The sequence below is a fragment of the Eumetopias jubatus genome, unplaced genomic scaffold (genome assembly GCF_037043125.1).
Source record: "Eumetopias jubatus isolate StellerSeaLion01/CBP00866 unplaced genomic scaffold, mEumJub1_p1.0 scaffold_8, whole genome shotgun sequence".
Taxonomy (NCBI): domain Eukaryota; kingdom Metazoa; phylum Chordata; class Mammalia; order Carnivora; family Otariidae; genus Eumetopias; species Eumetopias jubatus.
The window spans coordinates 96056838-96064077 of NW_028274814.1; the positions used below are offsets into that span (position 1 = coordinate 96056838).

The 7240-nt window shown below is 36.2% G+C and overlaps 1 pseudogene; it reads right to left on the reverse strand.

Annotated features, from left to right (window-relative positions):
- Positions 1–3252: 3252 nt before the first annotated feature.
- On the reverse strand, positions 3253–3821 carry LOC114215049 (PEST proteolytic signal-containing nuclear protein pseudogene; annotated as a pseudogene).
- Positions 3822–7240: the final 3419 nt, after the last annotated feature.

Sequence of the window (7240 nt, forward strand, 5' to 3'; positions counted from 1 at the left end):
ATTTTGTTCATCCATTCATCAGGTGATGGACATTTGGGTTGTTTCCACTTTTTGGCTGTCATGAAAATGCTGCCGTGAACAATCATTTGTAAGATTTTGTGTGAACATATGTTCTCCACCCTCATAGGTATATGTCAAGAGGTGGAATTTCTGGGTCATATGGTAACTCTATGTGTAACATTTTGAAGAACTGCCAAACTGTTTTTGCAAAGTGGTTGAGCCATTTTACAATCCCACCAATGAATAAGAGTTCTAATTCCTCCATATCCTCACTAATGCTTATTATTGTTTGTCATTTTTTTTTTGCTTGTCATTTTATGTTAGCCATACTAGTAAATGTGGTGTCTAATTGTTGTTTTAATTTGCATTTCTCAAGCAGCTAATGATGTTGAGCATCTTCTCAAGTGCTTTTGTCTAGTCCATAAATATTTTATAAATGGATGTAGACAATCACAGGCATCCTTGAGGCAGTCTCTCAAGAATGCCATCCAGAGTTATTCAGATAGTTACTCATAGCAATGAATGATCAGCAGAGATAGAGAGTATGTTCTGGATCAAATAATTGCATACTCAACCACCTTCGGTTAATGTAGCTGATGTCTATACTTGGTTTGCTTCATTCAATATTGACATTCGATTTTTAAATTATCAATAATGATCAGTGCCTCTCATTCTGATCCCAAATTCTTTTTTTTTTTTAAGATTTTATTTATTTATTTGACAGAGAGAGAGAGCACAAGCAGGGGGAGTGGCAGGCCCCCCACAGATTAGGGAGCCCAATGCAGAGTTCAGTCCCAAAATCCTGGGATCATGACCTGAGCTGAAGCAGGTGCTAACTGACTGAGCCACCCAGGTGCCCCTGATCCCAAATTCTTTCAAGCAAATGGAAAAAAAAAAAGGAAGAGTCAAGGTGTTACATAAAGAAAAAAAATCAGTTGTCAGAGGGGATGACTGGCTTACATCATTTGGAGAACCAAGACTTAGAAGTTATCATGGTCCTAATCTATCTTGACTTATCTGTCCAAAATGCTAATAAGCAGTATGTGTAGGGAATAATTTGTGAGATAATTGATTATCCATTTTAATGTTAGAATATTATGTATCTCAGATGATTGTTTAAAAAATAATCCAAAAAGTTCATATACATTTAGCAAATAAAACTATGTTTTATTTGTAATTGGAAGCTACCATATTTATTCTTCTGAAATATTAATCTTTTGAAAAGCTTTATATTTTTGCAATAAATAATGTGTTGTCTTTAGCTACACAAATGTTTATTAATAAAATCATTTTTTTGAAATTTGTTAGTTTCCTAGCTGACTGAATTTTAGAAACTTCTAGAAGTTGTCCAATTTTTTGGCATACAATTATTCATAGTAATATCTTATGAATCTTTGTATTTCTGTGGCATCAACTTAACTCCTCTTTCATTTCAGATTTTATTTATTTGATTCCTTTTATTTTTCTTGATGAATCTGGCTAAAGGTTTGTCAGTTTAATTTATCTTTTCAAAGAACCACCGCTGGATCTTTTCTATTATCTTTTTTCTCTATTTCATTTGTCTCTGCTTTGATCCTTGTTATTTCCTTCCTTCTAGTAACTTTGGGCTTTATTTGTTCTTCTTTTTCTAGCTCTTTGAGGGGTAAAGAAGTTTTTTATTGAGACTTTCTTGATTCTTGAGATGAGCATTGCTATGAACTTCCCTCTTAGAACTGCTTTTGTTGCATCCCATAAATTTTAGTATGTTACCTTTACATTTTCGTTCATCTCAAGGTATATTTTGATTTCTCTTTTGATTACTTCTTTGACCTTTTAGTTGTTCAGTAGCATGTTTAATCTGCAAATATTTGTGAATTTTCCAGTTTTCTTTATATAATTAATTTCTAGTTTCATACTCTTGTGGTCAGAAAAGATGCTTGATATTATTTCAATCCTCTTAAACTTATTAAGACTTATTTTGTGGCCTAACATTTTATCTATCTTGGAAAATGTTCTAGCGCACTTGAAAAACAAATCTGTATTCTGCTGCTTTTGGGTGGAATGTCCCATAATAACCTGTTAAGTTTATCTGGTCTAATATGTTGTTTAAGGTTGATGTTTCCTTTTTAAATTTCTGTCTGGATAATCTATGTATTGATTCAAGTAGGGTATTAAAGTGCCCTACTATTATCGTAGCCCTGTCTATTTCTCCTTCAGGTCTGTTAATATTTGCTTTATATATTTAGGTGCTTTTATGTTGGATACATAAATATTTACAACTCATATATTCTTGTTAGATTCAGTCTTCTATCATTATATAATGCCCTTCTTTGTCTCTTATTACAGTCTTTGTTTTAATGTCTATCTTGTCTAAAATAAATGTAGCTACTCAGCTTTCTTTTGGTTTCCATTTGCATGAAGTATCTTTTTCCATCCCTTTACTTTCAGTCTGTTTGTGTCTTTATATTTAAAGTGTGTCCTTGTAGGCTGCATATAAATGGGTATTATTATCAGCCACTCTATGTCTTTTGATTGGAGAATTTAATCCACTTACATTTAAGTTATTATCAATAGATATGTGCTTATCGCCATTCTCTCAATTGTTTTTGTAGTTCCTCTCTGTTTCCTTTTTCTCTTGCTATCTTCCTTTGTAAATTGATGACCTTCTTTAGTGGTATGCTCATATTTCTTTCTCTTTCTCTTTTGTGTATTTCCTATAGATTTTTGCTTTGTGGTTACTATGAGGTTACTATAACAACTTAAAACAGTCTATTTTGAGTTGATAATAACTTAAATTTGAACTTTTTCTAAAGCTCAACATTTTTATTCTCCACACATACATGCATGTTTTATGTTTTTGATTTAACACTTTACATCTTTTTATTTTGTGTATGCCTTAACTAGTTATTTTGATCATAGTTATTTTTATTACTTTTGTCTTTTAACCTTTAGACTAGCTTTATAAGTAATTAATCCAGTACCTTTATTATATGTTTACTTTTCCAGTGGGATTTCTTCTTTCATATGTGTTCTTGTTACTAATTAGCACCTTTTCTTTTCAGCTTAAAGAGATCCCTTTAACATTTCTTGTAAGACTAATATAGTGGTGATAAACTCTTTTAGCTTTTGTTTACCCAGAAAACTCTTTATCTCTCCTTCAATTCTGCATGATAACTTTTCTGGGTAGAGTTTTTTTGTTTGTTTGTTTTTAATTTCAAACTCTCATTTATTAGTGTACCACTCAATCTTAAAAAAAAAAAAGGCAGCTCCAAAGATAGTCTTATACCATTCTTTAAAAAAGGAAACTGTTCCTTTTAACTTTACACTCACCCCACACCCCAATTTCAAAACACATCATTTAACTGTCTTGGTCATGGACATTTCCAAGATGAGATTTTATATTTCGCTCCCATAGCTTCTGGTTATCAGAAAAACCATGCTTTCCTTTATTGAAGGAGTTTGGTCCTGCTGATGTTGGTGTATCCCTTCCAATATTCTTCATCCTCATCTTTGCTTCTGGAGGCATCTCCTCTGGCTCACTATCTTCATCTTCATTAAAAGCTGCTGCTACTGAAAGGGTTTTTGGAGCAAGCGTTGGAACAGTTTCTTTAGGCTTACTTGATCCAAGTTTGATGGATATGGCTGAGGCTTTCTTTGTCGTCTACCTATGGTAAATCCAAACGTGGAGATCTTTGTAGGCTTTGTTGGGAGGTCTGCAGCTTCTTCTTCAGCTGATCACTTCTCAGCGCTGCGACTGGAACTTTCCCCTCCATTACTCTGGCGGCTCCAGCTCACTACGGTTTCTCAGCCTTCTCCTCTCCCGCTTTCCCGTCCGCCATTTCCCCCGCCGCTTCTGGGTAGAATTTTATTGCTTGTAAGTTTTCTTTTTTTCTTTCAGCACTTTGAATATATTGTGTCATTCCCCTGTGGCCTTTTCAGCAAAGTTTGTGCTGAAAAATCTGTTGATTTTTGGGTGTGGTATGATATGATATGGTACGGATATGGGTACCCGTAAGTTGTTTTTCTCTTGCGGCCCTTAATATTCTTCCCCTGTCTTTAACTTTAGACACTTTAATTATATAGATGGTCTTGGCTTACAATGGTTCAACTTACAATGGTGTGAAAGCAATATACATTTCTATTGAATACGCAATATGCATTTACAATGTTGTGAATCTGTACTTCAAATTTTGAGTCTTGATCTTTTCCCAGGCTAGTGATAATGCAATACAATACTCTCTCATGATGCTGGGCTGTGACAGTGAACTGTAGCTCTCAGTCAGTCATGCAATTGCAGGGATAAAGAACTGATACAGCATTCTGTACCCATGCAACCATTTTGTTCTTCATTTTTAGTACAGTATTAAGTAAGTTACCTGAGATATTCAACATTTTATTATAAAATAGGTTTTGTGTTAGATGATTTTGCCCAACTGTAGACTAATATAAGTGTTCTGACCACATAAGGTAGGCTAGTTTAAACTATGATGTTGGTAGGTTAGGTGTATTATATGCATTTTTGGCTTACAATATTTTGAATTTACAATGAGTTTATTAGGATGTAACCCTATCATAAGTTGAGGAAGATCTGTAATGTGTCTTACTGTGGCTCTCTTTGAGTTCATCTTTTTTTTTTTTTTTTTTTTTTTTAAGGACGAGAGAGAGAGTGCACATGCTGGAGTAGGCAGGGGTGTTTCAGAGGAAGAATCTTAGGCAGGCTCCATGCCCAGCATAGAGCCTGATGTGGGACTCAATCTCATGACCCTGAGCTGAGATCATGACTTGAGCCAAAATCAAGAGTTGGATGCTTAACTGACTGAGACGCCCAGGAGCCCATGAGTTCATCTTATTTAGAAATCTCTGGGCTTCCTGGGTCTGGATATCTGCTTCCTTTCCCAAGTTAGGGAAGTTTTCAGCCATTATCTCTTTGAATGAGACTCCTGCCCCTTCTCTCTCTCTTTCCGGGAGCCCTATAATGCGACTTTTAATCTGTTCAATGTTGTCCCACAAGTCCCTTAAACTATCTTCATTTTTTCATTCTTTTAATTTTTTACTGCTCTGATTGAGTTCCACTGCCCTGTCTTCAAGTTGACTGCTCCTTTCTCCTACTTTATTTAGTCTGCTGTTGAACCCCTCTAGTGTATTTTTTTTTAAGTTTAGTTATTGTATTCTTCAGTTCCGTCACTTCCATTTGCTACCTTCTTATATTTTTCATCTTTTTGTTGAAGTTATTGTGTTCATCCATTCTTCTCCCCAACTCAGCAAACAGCTTTATGACCATTACTTTGAACTCTTTATCAGGTAAATTACTATAATCTTTCCAAAGACCTCAGTGGGCATGCACAATCTTTATGCTCACCCTTTGTCATGCTCCAAAGTGTCAGTCTCTTTGGGGGAAGATTTACATGCATCTGGTGCCTGGTTTTTGCAGCTGATGCCCAAGGGATGCCCCTTTGATCGCCTGGTTTTGGTGAACAGAGGGGTTTGCACCCTTGTGTTGCCCAGGATTGTAGCAATAGATGGACAGTTCTTGGCAAGCTACCACTTCAAAGGCATGGCACAGACAGCAGATTGAGGCACATTCCCCAGTCTTTCTGTGAAGGAGGCCACTTTGCTTGTCCTGGAGCTTTGAACTGAAGATCAGGCTTCAGGTTTGGCACACATTTAGTGGCCTACACAGCTGCTCTCAAGGAATGTAGGCTGTGGATGCTATCTTGGCACTTGTCCTCTGCCTTCCTCTAGCTTGCCAGTATCTCCCAGAAACAAGTTTATACAGTCATCTGAAGTCCTGAGTTTTGTGATTGCCACCCAAAGGATACTTCCAGATCACCTGATTCTGGGGCCAGTGGGGCTTATACTTGTGGCCCCTCAGGACTGTATATATTTACATAATTTTAAAAGCTGCTGTCTGAGGGTCTGGCTTCCAGTCAGCCTAAATGTAGATGCTGAGGTCCTTTCCTTCATACACTGACAATTCTTAGAACATCCTCAACTACTGGGAGCTATTAAAAATATAATAGGATACTTGGACAAGCACAGAAGATTGAGAGGTAACCAAGAGCTGGGTCAGGGCTGGAACAAAAAGTTTCATCTCCTACACAAGGCCACTTCTTCAAAACTAGAAGTGGTTATTGCATTTACTGTATAGAAACCAACATTGAGAGACAAGCTAAAGGAAGAAACAAAGGAATATGTTCCAAATCACTATTTTGTTTCCTAGAAAGAAGATATTTTATTTTCAGCATATAAATTATATATTTTATGGTTTAGTGTTTCTTTTTCATTTTGAGTTACTCCTTATAATCTCTACACCGAACATGGTATCTTTTTATATGAACTCAAACTTATATGTGAACTCAAGCTCACAGTCCCAAGATCAAGAGCTGTGTGCTCTACTGACTAAGCCAGCCAGTCACCCCAATTGAGTTACTTCTTGGAGGAAAAGGACCATAATATTTTCTGTGATTATATGTTAAAAGTCATAATCCAGTCAGAACCACAGTGTAGTAAAAAGGCCCAGCTGGAAAAATTTCCACCATTCACTCAGTTAATACCATCTCACTCAATCCCACTTCTGGAATTATGTAGATTGATAAGTTCAGGACACTTCCAGGGTTGTCAGCAAGTTGTATGTCTGATCTTTTCTTATAATTAGATTAAGGTTATACATTTTTGGCAGAAATACCACAAAACTGGTATAAATGTGGAGAGTGGTATTTAAAATCAAGACCTGGGGTAGATGTGCTCACTGCTATTAGCACTCTTTGCTTTCAAACACACACAGTGGAAAAGATTACTAGAATGAGTTCTGCTTCCAGTAATAACAGAGTAGCATATGTCAGACTAACCCTCCTTCAGATTATAAATTTAAAATCTGGACAAAATATTAAAAAAATAGTTGAAGTATCTGGGGAACAATGAAAAGGAAACAAAAACTAAAGGAATGTTGACTTTTGAAATTAGGGAAATGTACTTTGTGGCTTTTTGCCTGAGAGAAGTTCCCAGTCTGTGGAGCATGGGGTAGCTAGAAGTTAAGTAGAAAGCTGCAGTCTTAGTAGCACAAGGAATCCTAAGACAAAGTGTAGATTTGACACACTGGCTGGAATTAAAGGGAGGACCCTGAGAATAAGGGAGTCTGAAAATCTGCATAAAAATTCCATCCAAGTCTTTGGATGATCCCAGACTATGCTCATGTAATGAGAAACTGTAAAGCACCCAGTAGAAAACAATAGCAGAAGGGGCCACTGTCCATCCAAGGGAA